This window comes from Balaenoptera borealis, assembly GCF_965194805.1.
Source record: "Balaenoptera borealis genome assembly, chromosome: 1".
Taxonomy (NCBI): Eukaryota; Metazoa; Chordata; class Mammalia; order Artiodactyla; family Balaenopteridae; genus Balaenoptera; species Balaenoptera borealis.
The window spans coordinates 105,522,757-105,538,282 of NC_138860.1; the positions used below are offsets into that span (position 1 = coordinate 105,522,757).

Below are 15,526 nucleotides of genomic sequence, written 5' to 3' on the forward strand. Positions count from 1 at the left end.
TTGTATTGAAAAGATCATGAGACTTGGAGGTACCTCCCCATTACCTCTGCAACTCACTGAAAGCAGTGGCGAGGCTAAGATGGACAAAGGCAGGAGATGAAGCTCTTTAAGGAAATCTGCATTTTAAAAAGTACAGAAGTGAAGAAACAGGACTTTATTTAGGAAAACCAGATAAGAGGGAAAGAAATATTTATTAATCACTTCAGTGATCACAAGTTTTAACTCAGAACAAAAAGGCCTTAAGATCAGCAAGAAAAATTCAAGAGGAATGGGACCAGAGTGCTGATCAAATACCTAGGTTCAACAAGGCTATTAGGAATCTGAGCTAAACAGTGTCTATCTGGTTTTAGGTTAAGCAATTAACACACAATGCTTGCCAAGTGGCAGGTCTGTTCTAGGCTTGGTATATCTTAACCTATTTAATCCACATATAACAAATTATGAGGAAGATATAACTATCATTGCCACTTTAAAGATGAAAAATTGAGGCTAAATGGCTTGTCCAAGGTCACACAGATAAAAGGTAAAAACAGGATTTGAACCCAGGCAGTTCTGCTCCACAGTAAATGCTCTTAACTTCTCTACAAGACTCCTTCCAATTAAGTCATCAGCGTGGCTTTGCTAGTGCTCCCAAAGCACCTTTACCTAAAGGAGAATTCTGACATTAGGAGATGCTGACCTTCAAAGTGTATAGGAGGCCTGGACCACAAAAAGAAATTTAAAAGCTCTGGAAAAGATGATCAGTAATAACAATATGAAAGTTTTCTGCCATCTGAGAGCTGACAGGTATAGTCAAAAGTTGAACAGAAGCAAACCCCTGACACCTAGTTTCTGTTCTGGGCCCATCCTCAATGATAACTTCCAAAGTCACACGTCTGAGAAGCAAACCTAATGTAGGAAATGAAAAGCAAAGGAAAAAGTACCCTTATTTGCTTACCCAAATTAAACTTAAAATATCACTGTGAGGGCTTCCCTGGCGGCGCAGTGGTTGAGAATCTGCCTGCTAATGCAGGGGACACGGGTTCAAGCCCTGGTCTGGGAAGATCCCACATGCCACGGAGCAACTAGGCCCGTGAGCCACAACTACTGAGCCTGCATGTCTGGAGCCTGTGCTCCGCAACAAGAGAGGCTGCGATAGTGAGAGGCCCACGCACCGCGATGAAGAGTGGCCCTCGCTTGCCACAACTAGAGAAAGCTCTCGCACAGAAATGAAGACCCAACACAACCAAAAATAAATAAATAAATAAAAATAAAATAAAAAGAATATACATATCACTGTGAGAGTATAATTTTTATTAAATATCTCAAAGTAGGTTTCTAATTGCTACAGTGCTACATTGGATGCTGACTACATTAAAATATTTAGTTACTGAGGTAGGAGTAGAAATCATGTTTTCAAAGGATAAATTAAGCAAGAGAACAGAGTAACAAGTGCAGACTATACCTAGTGGTGGAGAATTTCAAATTAATTACACACAAATTAACAATGAACAATGAATAATCAAAGGGACTAATAGTTTTTCTTTTGGCAGGAGTAAATTAAGAGTAGAAAAAAAATATGCTTTCAACCTTTTAAATTTTACTTTTATTTTTTTAAAGGCTAAAAATGTCTATGATTCCGAAGTCAAAAGTATATTTAAGATATACATTCAAAGTCTCACTTCTAATCCCTTCCCTCTGCCTAGAGGTAACTATATTTATTATATTTGTTTTTGGTTTATTCTTTCTGTTTCTTTTCAAAATTATAAGAAAACATGCAGATTATATGTGTATCTCTTCTCCTTATGGAAAAGGTAATAGTACTACTTTTTGCCTATCTTATGCTATACTCCTATATATCATTTGCTACATATCAAGCGCTATTTTGTTTTCTTAACAATACATATTGAAAATAACGTCACATTACCATATAGAGATATTCCTTTTTCTTTTTTTATTATTATTATTATGGTAAAAAAAACATGTAACACTAAATTTATCATCTTAACCATTTTAAAATGTATAGTTCAGTAGTGTTAAGTAACATTGTTGTGCAAAAGATCTCTAGACCTTTTTCACACTGCAACACTGAAACTCTTTACCCATTAAACACTATAATTCCCGTCCCTCCTGCCCCCAGCCCTTGGCAACCACCTTTCTACTTTGTTTCCACAATTTTGACTACTTTATATATTTCATGTGAGTAGACTCATACAATATTTGATCTTTGGGATTGGATTATTTAGCTTAGCATAATGTCTTCGAGTTTCATCCATGATGTAGTGTGTGACAGAACTTCCTTCTTTTTAAAGGCTACATAATATTCCATTGTATGCATATACATTTTCTTTATCCATTCATTTGTTGACAGATATCTGGGTTACTTCTACCTCTTGGCTACTGTGAATAATGCTGCAATGAACATGGATATATGAAAATATTTTTGCAATCATGCTCTAAGTTCTTCTGGACATGTACCCAGAAGTGGAATTGCTAGATCATATGGTACTCTATTTTTAACTTTCCATAATGGTGGCATCATTTTACATTCCTATTAACAGTGCACAAAGGCTCCAAATTCTCCACATCCTTGCCAGCACTTGTTACCTATTCTTTTGATAGCAGACATCCTGATGGGTGTGAGGTGATGTCTTGTCATTTTGATTTGCATTTCCCTAGTGATTAGTAATGCTGAGCATCTTTTTACGTGCCTATTGGCCAGGTGTAAATCTTCTTTGGAGAAATGTTTATTAAAATCCTTTGCTTATTTTTATATTGGTTTGTTTTGCTGTTGTTGTTGAGTTGTAGACCTTCCTTATATATTCTGAATATTAACATCTTACAAGATACATATGACTTGCAATTATTTGCTCCAATTCCATAGGTTGCCTTTTCACTCTGCTGATTGCTCCTTTTGATGAGCAGAAGTTCTTAAGCTTGGTAAAGTCCAATTTGTCTATTTTTTATTTTTTTTTGCCTGTCTTCTTTGGTTAGTATCCAAGAAATCATTCCCAAAACCAATATTCTGAAACTTTTCTCCTAGGAGAAAAGTTTTTGTCTAGGAGTTTAATAGTTTTAGATCATATGTTTAAGGTCTTTAATCCATTTGGAGTTAATTTTTTTATGTGGTGTAAAGTAAGGGCCCACCTTCATTATTTTGCATGTGGATATCCATTTTCTCAAAACCATTTGTTGAGGAGACTGCTTTATCCCCATTGTGTAGTCCAGGCATCCCTGTCAAAAATCATTTGGCTATATGTATGCAAATGTTTACTTCTGGGCTCTTTATTCCGTTTACTGGTCTATATATCTGTCTTTATGCCAGGACCACACCATATAAATCACTGTTTCTTTGTTGTTATGTTTTGAAATCAGAGAGTGTAAGGCCTCCAACTTTGTTCTTCTTTCTTAAGATTGTTTTGGCTATCATAGTCTCTTCACATTCCATACAAGTTTTAGGATTTTTAAAAAATTTATTTCTGAAAAAAAAATGTCATTAGGATTTTGATAGGGATTGCACTGAATCTGTAGATGACTTTGGGCAGCATACTCATTTTAACGATATTGAAGTCTTCTGATCCATGCATGAGATGTCTTTCCATTTATTTATATCTTTGATTTCTTTTAGCAATGATTTATAGTTTTCAATGTACACATGTTTCACCTCCGTGGTGAAATCTATTCTTAAGTATTTTATCCTTTTTGGTGCTATGGTAAATGGGATTGTTTTTAAAATTTCCTTTTCTGATTGTTCATTGTTATTATATAAGAATGCAACTGGGTTTTGAGTGCTGATTTTGTATTCTGCAACTTTGCTGAATTCTTTTATTAGTTCTAACAGTTTTTGTGTGTATGTGTAATATTTAGGATTTTCTACATATAAGATCATGCCATGTGTGAACAGGGATAATTGTAATATTTCTTTTCCAATTTGTATGCCTTTTCTTTTTCTTGCCTGATTGCTCTAGCTAGAACTTTCAGTACTATGGCGAATAGTAGTGGGAAAATTGGGCATCCTTGCCTCATTCTTGATCTTAGAGGAAAAGTTTTCATTCCTCCCCAGGTGTGGGTTTTTCACATATGGCTTTTATTATGTTGAAGTAGTTTCCTTCTAGTCTTGGTTTGTTAAGTGTTTTTAATCATGAAAGGGTGTTGAATTTTGTCACTTTTCTGCATTGTTTGAGATGACCACATCTTTTCTTCCTTCATTTTGTTCATATGGTGTATAATACTGATTGATTTTCATTATGTTGAACCATCCTTACGTTCCAAGTATAAATCTCCCCTAGTCATGGTGTATGATGCTTTTAATGTGTTACTGAACTTGGTTTGCTACTGTTTTGCTTAGGATTCTTAAATCAACACTCATCAGGAATACTGGTCTATAGTTTTCCTGTTGTGTATTTGTCTGGTTTTGATATCCAGTTAATGCTGGCCTCATGAGTTTGGGATTCTCCTCTCCTCTTCAATTCTTTGGAAAACTCTGAAAAGAACTGGTACTAATACTTCTTTAAATTTTTGGTAAGATTCACCAGTGAAACCATCTGATCCTGGGCTTTTCTTTGTTGAGAGGTTTTCGATTACTGCTTCAATCTCCTCACTAGTAATAGGTTTGTTCAGATCTTTAAAATTTCTTCATGATTCAGCCGTGGTAGGTTGTATGTTTCTAGAAATTTATCAATTTCTTCTAGGTTATCCAATTTGTTGGCATACAACTGTTCATAGCAGTCCCCTATAATTCTTTTTATTTCTGTGGTATCAGTTGTAATATCTATTTCATTTCTTATTTTAGATATTTGAGTCTTCTCTTTCTTTTTCTTAGTTGGTCTAGCAAAGTTTTATCAATTTTGTTATCTTTTCAAAAAACCAACTCTAGGTTTTGTTGACTTTTTTCTATTGTTTTTCTATTCTCATTTCATTTATCTCTGCTCTAACCTTTAGTATTTCCTTCCTTCTGCTGACTTCGAGTTTAGTTTGTTCTTCTTTTTCTAGCTCCTTGAGTTGTAAGGTTAGGTTGTTGACCTGAGATCTTTCTTTCGTTTTTTAAAAATGTGGGGCTTCCCTGGCGGCGCAGTGGTTGAGAATCTGCCTGCTAATGCAGGGGACACAGGTTCGCGCCCTGGTCTGGGAAGATCCCACATGCCGCGGAGCAACTAAGCCTGTGTGCCACAACTACTGAGCCTGCACGTCTGGAGCCTTTGCTCCGCAACAAGAGAGGCCACGATAGTGAGAGGCCCACGCACCGTGATGAAGAGTGGCCCCCGCTCGCCGCAACTAGAGAAAGCCCTCGTGCAGAAACAAAGACCCAACACAGCCAAAAATAAATTAATTAATTAATTTTTAAAAAATGTATGTGTTTATAGCTATGAACTTCCCTCTTTGTACTGCTTTTGCTGAATCCCATATGTTTTGGTATGTTGTGTTTTTGTTTGTTTTCATTTGTCTCCATATATTTTTTAAATTCTCTTGTGATTTCTTCCTTGATCCATTGGTTGTTAAAGAGGCTGTTGTTTAATTTCCACATATTTTTGGATTTTCAAGTTTTCCTTCTGCTATTGATTTCTAGTTTCATTCCACTGTGGTCAGAGAAAACATTTTATATAATTTCAATGTTCTAAATTTTGTTAGGACCTCTTTTGTGACATGACATATCATCTTTCTGGGAGAATGTTCCATGTGCACTTGTGTATTCTGCTGTAGTTGGGTCAGGCTCAACAACAACCTGTTAGGCCCAATTGGTCTACAGTGTTCAAGTCTTCTCTTTCCCTATTGAGTCTCTAATGAATGACTGCTTGATTTCCTAGTTCCTCTAAGGTACTGAAGTCTCCTACTATTACTATGTTGCTGTCTATTTCTCCCTTTTTGTCAATGTTTGCTTTATATATTTGAGTGCTCTCATGTTAGCAGCATATGTATTTACAATTGTTATATCTTCCTGGTGAACTGACCCTTTTATCCTTACAATGTTTCTTCTTTGTCTCTTGTGACAGTTTTTGTTGTCTATTTTGGCTAAGTATGGCTACCACTGCTCTCTTCAGGTTCCTGTTTGTATGAAGCATCTTTTGCTACCCTTTCACTTTTAGTCTATGTGAGTCCTTATATCTAAAGTGAATCTCTTGTAGGCAGAATAAAGATTAATCTTTTTTTTTTTCTTAAAGACAATTTTTTTTAAGCAGATATTCATTTTTAATTATTTATTTATTTATTTATTTATTTTTGGCTGTGTTGGGTCTTCGTTTCTGTGCGAGGGCTTTCTCCAGTTGCGGCGAGCCGGGGCCACTCTTCATCGCGGTGCGCGGGCCTCTCACTATCGTGGCCTCTCTTGTTGCGGAGCATAGGCTCCAGACGCACAGGCTCAGTAGTTGTGGCTCACGGGCCTAGTTGCTCCGCGGCATGTGGGATCTTCCCAGACCAGGGCTGGAACCCGTGTCCCCTGCATCGGCAGGCAGACTCTCAACCACTGCGCCACCAGGGAAGCCCGAATCTTTTTTTTTTTAAATCCATTCAGCCAATGTTTTTGAAATGGTATGTTTAATCCCTTTACATATAATTACTGGCATGGAAGGACTTACTACTACCATTTTGTTCAGTTTTCTGTCTATCTTGTAGCTTTTTCATCTTTCACCTTTTTTCCCTCTTTTACTTCTTCCTTTGTGTTTCATTGATTTTCTTGTAGTGACATGTTCTGGTTCCCTTCTCATTTTCCCTTTGTGTATATTCTATTAATATTTCCCTTGTGGCTATCACTGCATGTGACAAGTTGCTCTTCTTTTGCTGCTTTCAAGATTCTCACATTATATGTAACTTTTGACAGCTTGATTATGATGTGTCTCAGTGTAGGTTTCTTTATATTTACCCAAGTTGAAGTTCTTTACATTTCTTGAATTTGTAATATCTGTTTTTCTTCTCAGATCTGGGAAAGTTTCAGCCACTGTTTCTTTAGCTAGGTATTCTGCACCTTTCTCTCTTTCTTTACTTTCTGAGACTCCCATAATGCATTTGTTGTTCTGCTTGTCCATAAATCCCTCAGGCTCTCCTCATTTTTTTTCTTCTTTTTTTTTGCTCCTCTGCCTCAATAATTTTTGTTAAGTCCTGCCTTCAATCTCACTGAGTCTTTCTTCTGCCTGGTCAAATCTGCTGTTGAGTCCCTCCAGTGAAATTTTCAATTCAGTTATTGTTGTTCTTTTGTTTGGCTCTTCTCCACAGTTTCTATCTCTTTGATGATATTCCCATTTTGTTCATGCACCATTTTCCTGATTTTGTTTAGTGTCTACCGGTGCTTTCTTTTAATTAATTGGGCATCTTTATGATGGTAATTTTGAATTCTTTACCTGGCAATTCATATGTCACCTTTTTTCAGGTTTGGTTTCTGGATATCTAATTGTTTCCATGGTTGGCTGTTTCTTTGTATGTCTTATTTTTCATTGTTGGGATTTCAGCACCTGAAGAATCAGTCAACTCTCCAGATTTTGTGGTCTGGTTTCATGCAGGGAGGACTTACTCTATATAGCCTGGCTGGAGATTCAGGAGACCGCTCAAGTCTTTTCTGGTACATGCCCTCTCTGAGCTTGTGCATGTAATCTCCTATTTGAAAAAGGATGCTGGCTCCTATTCAAGAGCTCCTCCTGGTGTCTATCTGCAATACTGCTGCCTCCTGGAGCTGTAGTAAATCACAGTCCTGGGGTTCTGCCTAGTGTCTGTCTGTGGTACTGCAGACTGTAATGCACAACTGACGTCTGTTCCCAGGGATGCCCAACCAGGCACCCATTTTTGTCAGTACTTGGATACAAGCAAGACAAATCTCTCAGGCGGCACCCCCCTAAAAGTCAGTTAATGTTAAACTCCTTTCCCCCCGCAGGAAGATGGGAATTGGGGGTTTCCTCCCGAACAGTCCACCATGTGCAGGCTTGGGTGGTGGGAGTGGTTATGAGGAGAGAAAGTGGGGAGTGTCATGAATTTCCTGTCAAGCTTCCATGTGGTTGGCTTTCCATTAGCCTGGTGTGCAGGAACCTTTTAACTAGTTTCTGGATTTCTCACAGAGGCATTTTGTCACTTTGTTGTGTTAAATCTGTCTCCATGGAGGAAAGAGAGTCTAGGGCTTCCTATTCTGCCATCTTGCTGATTTCACTTCCTGTCTCCCTTTATTCTTTTTTTTTTAGGGATACATAGAAGTCCCTTACTGATGTACATATGTGTTCTTTCCAATCTTTGGCACAAACACATAAAGCCACAAAGAATGGCCTTAAAATATATCTTTATGTATTTTTGCCAATTTATATTTAGGATATATTCCTAGAAGTGGAACTGCTTAATCAAAGGTAAACATACATTTAATTATGCTAGATGTTTGTTAAAGTTCTCTCCACAAAGATAGTACCACTCTCATTTCTATCCACAATGTATGAGAGTACTTATTTTACCTACAGCCTTGCCAAAAGGTTATGCAAATTTTTGGATATTTATCCACCTGATTGGTGAGAAGTGGTGTTACAATATAGTTTTAATTTGCATTTCTTTTTTTATGAGTGAGGCTTAACTACTTTTACATGTTTAAAAGTCATCTGTATTTCTTTTCCTTTGAACTAAATGACCTTATACTTTTGCCCATTTTTCTATCAGGCTTTTAATTTTTTAAATTTAATTTTTATTTTTAAGAGCACTCTCTATATTAGGGAGGTTAGCCCTTTATGATCTAAGTGGCAAATATTTATCCCAATTGATTATGCTTTTTGACTTCCCTTATGGTGCTCTTTTTTCTATGCCAAAGTTCTTTTTTTTTTAAATGTAACTTAATTCATCAATCTTTTCTCTCACTGATTCTAGGTTTTGAGCCATAGCTGTTTCCCTAATATTCCCATGTTGTAAAAATAATTCAGACATGCTTTTTTTCTAGTATTAGCATGGGTTCGAGTTTTACTTTTAGAGCTCCAATCCATTTAGAATTTATCCAGGTATATAGTATGAGGTACAGTTCCAAATTTATCTTTCTCCACATGGTTGGTTATCCAGTTAGTAGAAAGCTCATCTTTTCCCCACTGACTCAAAATGCTGCCTTTATCCCTATAAAATTTCTATTTGCATATAAATCTATTTCTGGAATTTCTAATCTGCTCCATTAGTCTGTTTGCTTTTTTAGGCATCTCACTATTTTAATTGTAAAGGCTTGGGACTTCCCTGGTGGTCCAGCAGTTAAGCCTCCATGCTCCCAATGCAGGGGGCCTGGGTTCGATCCCTGGTCAGGGAACTAGATCCCGCATGTTGCAACTAAAGATCCTGCATGCCAAAAGGAAGATCCCGCACGTGGCAACAAAGATCCACATGCCACAACTAAGACCCAGTGCAGCCAAATAAATAAATATTAAAAAAAAAAACAAAACTGTGAAGGCTTTACACTTTACATGTTCTTTTCCAAGGTTTTCTTGGCTATTCCTCCTGCTTCTTCGTTTTTCCTTATAAACTTTAAATTTAACTTTTATTACCTCCTCTCTAGAAAAAAAAACCTGTTGGTATTTTTATTAGAATAGTTTAAAATTTATAAATAAGAGTTAACATGTTTATAATGTTGATTCTTTAAAAACACCATAATTGACAAAAAAAGGCTCTGTTCAAGTCTACTTTCGTTTTTCAGAAGTGTTTAAATTTTTTCTCCTACAAGTTTTACACATTTTATCTCTAGATTGTCTTTGTTATTGCTACTGAAAAGGTGTCTTCTCTTTAATTATAACATTCAACTGGATTTTGCTTATATATAAAGGGTACTAATTTTATATGTTAGTTTTGCATATGTAACTTTACTAAATTACCTGTTTGTCATAGTTTTTCCATTGATTCTTAGAGGGTTTAAAGAAATATAGTCATATATTTTACATAAAAGAATAATCTCTTCTTTCCAATTTTTAAGTCTCAAATACTTTCTCTTATCTAATGTTATTGGCTTATGATCACTAATACATTACCACACTTGCTGTTACTTCTAATATTTCTAAGACTGTCTGCCAGCCTTTCTTAATTGAGATCCCTCTTCTGAACCATTGAACACAAAATGATTTCAGTGACTATTTCTCAATGCCCACAAGAATAGTACATAACCAGTACTTTTCTAGATGCAGAGGTGAAGTTAATAATTGCATACAAATGGATACTTTACAGCATTAGGGTATTCTCTCCCAGAATGCTGGTTGAGAACAGCTGTTACACTATTCAGTATTTATAAATGCTCTTACTAACTATGATGGTTTTACATATGATTAAAAAATACAATTACCATACAATAATATTCCCTTACGTTTGATTTTACAATATGGGTACAAACACCAAGTTAAAATCTTGGGAAACTGCTTATCTTTATCTTAGTCTCCAAAAGTATAGTGCACAAATTATAACCACTTGAAAGACAAACCGCAAAGGAAATTGTTAGGCAACACCCAAAACCATTCTCGAAAAAAAAAATCCGTAATTTCTCATATATATATAACTATTTGAAGATATGGTAGCATCTTACTTGTTTAAAAAAATGTTTTTTTGACTTAATATAGGCTATAAATAATTATCTATTTAACCACAAAATCAACAAGGTTTATCAAAATCAGTATCTGATCCAAATCCTGTATTCTTGAACAATGATAACCATCTAGATAATCATTTAGAATTTCAACTTTATAAATTGTTTCATTACTGTATATTCTTTCCATTTCATACTGCAGCTAATGACCACTACGTGTTATTTCTAAAGCCTGTACCTTGGTTTGCTTCTAAAAGTTGGGCTATTTTTTTCTTCTATATGATAATAAATATATTATTTGAAATACTTTTGCCCCTAACAAAAAGACAATTTCTTTTTTTAAGAAAACTTTTCTTTGTATTTACAAATGATTAGTGAAAGTCACAGAGCACCACAAGATAGTAACTTGTGAGTTGCAGAAAACTGATTAAAAAAAAAAAAAGGCTTCAGAAATACCACACCAGTAACGAAGCTTTTTTCTGCATCCTGTTTATATATTTTTTCCCATCATGCACAGGTACCCTTTTTATTTAAGTGAATCAAAAATCAAGCTACAGATTTATGTAGCTTTTAAATCACAGTGCAATTCAAAGCTACAACTAATTGTTCAGATTTCTGTTCTCTAAGTTATGAATCTACTTTCCATTCCAATTCAACTTACTAAGGGGGGAAAAAAAAGTGAAATCACACTGAAATCTCCTATATTTTCAGATGATAAAAGATTATACTCTTGTTATTATACTCAATCTCCTGCTTCTCATTGGGAAAAAAAAAATCCATCACAGTACAACCGAGTTTCACACAGAAGTTTAAATTACTCTTTGCGTGTTAGGAAATGTTTAGAGAAAAAAATGTCTTTTTCTAGGAAATCACTTTCACTTGAAAGTGATACTGCAACACTGGGCAGCCTAGAAGGTACAGACGTCTATTTCCATGGCACGTTCTCAATTGAGGAACATTTAGATCTAGAGAATATATAAAGAGTACCATTATTTCTCTTGTTTTTAGTGAATTGAGAATATATGAAAAAATTAACGGTAAGGAAAATTACTTCTCTATACTCCATTTTGTTGAGTGCTTAAAAGTTTTAATCTACTTCCTAAAATTAGCTTTGACTAATTAGGCAAACTCTTAATCAATTTGAGAAGTGTCTCAAAGTATATGCTTGCAAATACTTCATTATCATGTAAATATTTAAGTAAAATAAGTTTGCTTTCTTAACAGAAAAACAGACTGAATTGGAATGTCTTAATTTTGTACTTTGGAGCTACCTTGGTTTTTACTGCCTGCCATTTAAAAAAAAAAAAAATATATATATATATATATATATATACATATATATATATGCTTTTAAAAGGCAAAGTCACAATTATTGATTTACTTTAGAAAAATTAGGAAAGAAGCATAATTTTAAAATTACATCACCCAGAGAGATCCAATTAACATTCAGGGATATATATATGTATATATTTTTTCCCCCCATCCTACATGTAAAGAGAAATATATACTTCAGATATGGACTGTTTACAATAATGACTCATACTTATGCATTGCCCTGTATCTTGTCATTTATTGTCATTGAATTAAGACCTTGCTACCTAATAAACCATCCCAAAACTTTACTGACTTAAAACAATAACTGTACTATTATCTTTCATCTAGAACCTGCGAATGCTCTACTACTGACCAAACTTAATAAATCAGCACATGTAGTAGAAACTCAATAATGGAAAAAAAGAGAAGGCCTAAAAATGACTAAAAAAATACTGTTAAAGTGATAATGTGACCCCTGCGTGTTGTGATCCTGACTGATCTTTCTTGACTTCTTTATATTTTCATCATTTCCCAAGTTTTCTATAATGACTACATATATATTATCAGAAAAAGCTAAAAAAATTTTCTTACTCAGAATATAATCTTGTATACACGATACAGATAAAAATACTATATATTATATATATATATAAATAAATAAATAAATAAATAAATAAATAAATAAATAAAAAGAGACTCAGAATAAAAGAAAAAGCCAAACCCATAAAAATATTAACATAGCTCTCTTGGCTGGTGGAACTATGGGTAATTTTTTTCCTTATTCTTTTTCATATTTTACCAAGTTTCTTTATCAACATAACTATTTCCATAATTTTAAAAAACTACTTTTAAATATGTAATTTTCATTAAATCTTCAGCCTCTCCTCTAAATAGCCACAGAATGTTCATGCTCTATCTGAAAACTGGCTATCACCTGAGGACACTTTTCCTTACAGCACTTTCTCTCCCACACTCCCTGTACTACTGGGACTTATCGGGAGGTAAATGTCCTCCTCACTTATCACTACTACTGTTCCTCCTACTTCTCCCCACCACAGCTCCTTTAAGGCCCATGCCTTCAGATTATGCCACCTTCTACCCATCCTAATTACTAGTGATACAATTCTTGATAGCTCCCCTTCAGTCACTGAATAGTTTAGCAACAGGCTTATTCTCTTTCCATCTCTACGTTTTTCATTACTCTTAATTGAAATATCCACGTGAACAATCCATCCAACATTTGGCCTCTATATGATGATCTTTTCCTGGATCCACCCCTATGATCAGACCTTAGACCTTAAGATCTCAATTTCAAGCCTCTCAATAAACCTTCCTACTTCTGGATTTCTTCCCCCAATCCATCTTTAACACTTTTCCCAGAATTCCAATCCAATCCACTCCCATCATTTTCATTTTCAGAATCTATTATTACCTTTAAATCTTAGTTTCCCATGTCTATAATCCCTGCCTTGCTCCTTTCTCACTCTGCCAGTACTCCCCCAACAAAACCTCAAACCTTTTAAATCCAGCTCTCTGCCTATTCCATACCTTTTACCAAGTAGCTGAACAAGACTAGAAAAAAAGAAAAAGAAAAAAAAAACACAACTGTGCTGGTTGCTTTCACTTTAAATTCATGACCACAAACCTCAAAGTGAGCCCTCAGTGTCACCAGCAGTCACTGCTCCCGTTTACAGCAAAGGGCCTTGAAAAGGAGTTGACTACAGTTACTTCCATTTCCTCCCCTCCCATTCTCTCTTGAAGCTACTCTGATCAGGCTTTAATTCTCATCACTCCTCTGGGCATGTTATCTAAGTTACCAATTATCAGCCCAAAAGCATTTAATAGGCTTAATTATTCCTTCTTGTTTAAAACACTTGCTTTACACGGCTCCTAAAACAAGGCACGCCCATGTCTCTCCTCGCTCCTCACTGGCCACTCCACTTTCCTCTCCTCTGCTGGAGTTGCCTCTGTTCCCCACCTCCCCTAGGGTTCAGTCCTCAGGCCACTTCTCTCTATCAGTGCTCATTCTCTAGGCAAACTCATCCAATCTCATGGCTTTAAATACCATGCATAAGCTGATGACACCCAAATTTCTATCTTTCACCTCAACCCCTTCCCCAAACTCTAGATACACATACCTGCCACTCTCTGCCCTACTCACTGCACTCCCCTCTCGCCATTCCTCACACGTCAGGCATGCTCCCACCTCAGTGTGTTTACTTGAAGTTCCCTCTATCAGGAATGCTCTTCCTTTGACCAGTCCCAAGCCCCTCTCCTTCAATATTAAGGTCTCTGCTCAAATGTCACCTCATGCAGAGGACTTTCCAAGTCCTTCTAAAATACAGCCCCTTCCCCTACTTCATAGTATTTATCACCATATGACGTTACATTACCTATTTGCATGTGCATCTGCTTTATTGACTATACCCCCTATTAGAATATAAGCTCCATGAGGGTAGGGTATTTGCTATATTGTTTACTGACTAGCACAGAGTGGGCACTAAAACATTTGTTAAATGTTTTAAAGATTCGTTAAAGTTTTCTGCTTTATCTCCAAGTGGTGGGATTGAAAGGACATTTGAATAGACAAGTTGCACATTTCAATAACGTTTGAGTTTTTTACAATCAACATGTGTTACTTTTGATATGAGAACAAAGGAAAAGAACAAGTAAAAATGTTAAAGCTTAACAAAAATGAAAAAGAATCAAATTATATGAATTTGAGAATATATATTTATGTAAACTACTGAGAAAAAGTTTTAAAAACAGGTCAGTAGGACCTAGACAAGGATGACACCTAAGTTTTATAGGTTTATCTTGAAAGTCAACTGTAGTTGGTTGTGGCTGCCTGAAGCATTATTCCCTTTAGCTAAACTGGGTTCAGCAGAAAAGAGGGTTGCTTTCCAGGAAAATGGAAGGGGTAGGAATTGTGGTATTCATGGCAGATAAATGCTACTCCATGACTTTAAATCTATATGTGAACTATTTCCAATCCTTTATATTCAGCTGAGTGCTCCCAAGAATTCTGTACTTGTACTTGCACCACCTACTCGAGATCACCATATAAATGTCTAATGAGAGACCTCAAACCTAGCAACAACGAAAGCAGAACTTCTGATCAGCAATGCCCTTTGAATCAGATAAAACAACTCTTCCCCTAGTCTTCCCTCTTTCAGTAGAGGAACCTTCATTCACTCAGTTGCTCATGTAAAAACTCTAGGAATTATCCTTAATTTCCCCCCTTTCACTCAACCCTTCACCTAAACATTCATATCTAGGAGCAAATCTTATTAATTCTAGGCCCAAAGCATTTTCTAACTTTAGCTATGTCTTTCTACCTCCTAGATTATTAGTACCTTAGACCAAGGAACCCTGGTCTCTTATTTGGTCCACTCTAATAGCTTTCTAGTTGGTCTGCCTGTGTGCCCTCTTACCCCCTTTTAATCTTATTACCTACAAAGCAGCCAAAATTATTTTTAACGATACAAATCAAATAATGTCACCCCCTATGGTTTCCTCCTCCACCTAAAATAAAATCCAAACTCCTAACCCTGGTTAATTTTCCCAGGCCTATCCCTCCAGCTTTATTTCAAAGCACTCTCCCCTTACTCCCTATACTTCTGCCATAATGACCTACTTTCAGTGCTAACGTTCTTTTCACTACAGGGCTTTTATACTAGCTGTTCCTTAGACTAGAATGTTCTCTTCGACACTCTGATCTCAATTTAAATC

At 35.8% G+C, this 15,526-nt stretch overlaps 1 protein-coding gene and 2 long non-coding RNA genes across 5 annotated transcripts in view; 2 read left to right on the top strand and 1 right to left on the bottom strand.

The window, feature by feature from the left end:
- The window catches only part of LOC309626537, a 124,206-nt gene extending 113,265 nt beyond the window's left edge, over positions 1-10,941 (top strand). Inside the window, exon 2 of the long non-coding RNA XR_014243254.1 lies at positions 6,113-10,941. This is a non-coding gene — a long non-coding RNA (uncharacterized lncRNA). The remainder of the gene's footprint in view (positions 1-6,112) is intronic.
- Positions 1-15,526, top strand: part of LOC309626564 — a 240,657-nt gene that overhangs the window by 213,043 nt on the left and 12,088 nt on the right. The gene's annotated exons all lie outside the window — the stretch shown is intronic.
- SLC30A7 (solute carrier family 30 member 7) overlaps positions 1-15,526 on the bottom strand; it is an 82,314-nt gene that overhangs the window by 30,117 nt on the left and 36,671 nt on the right. The gene's annotated exons all lie outside the window — the stretch shown is intronic.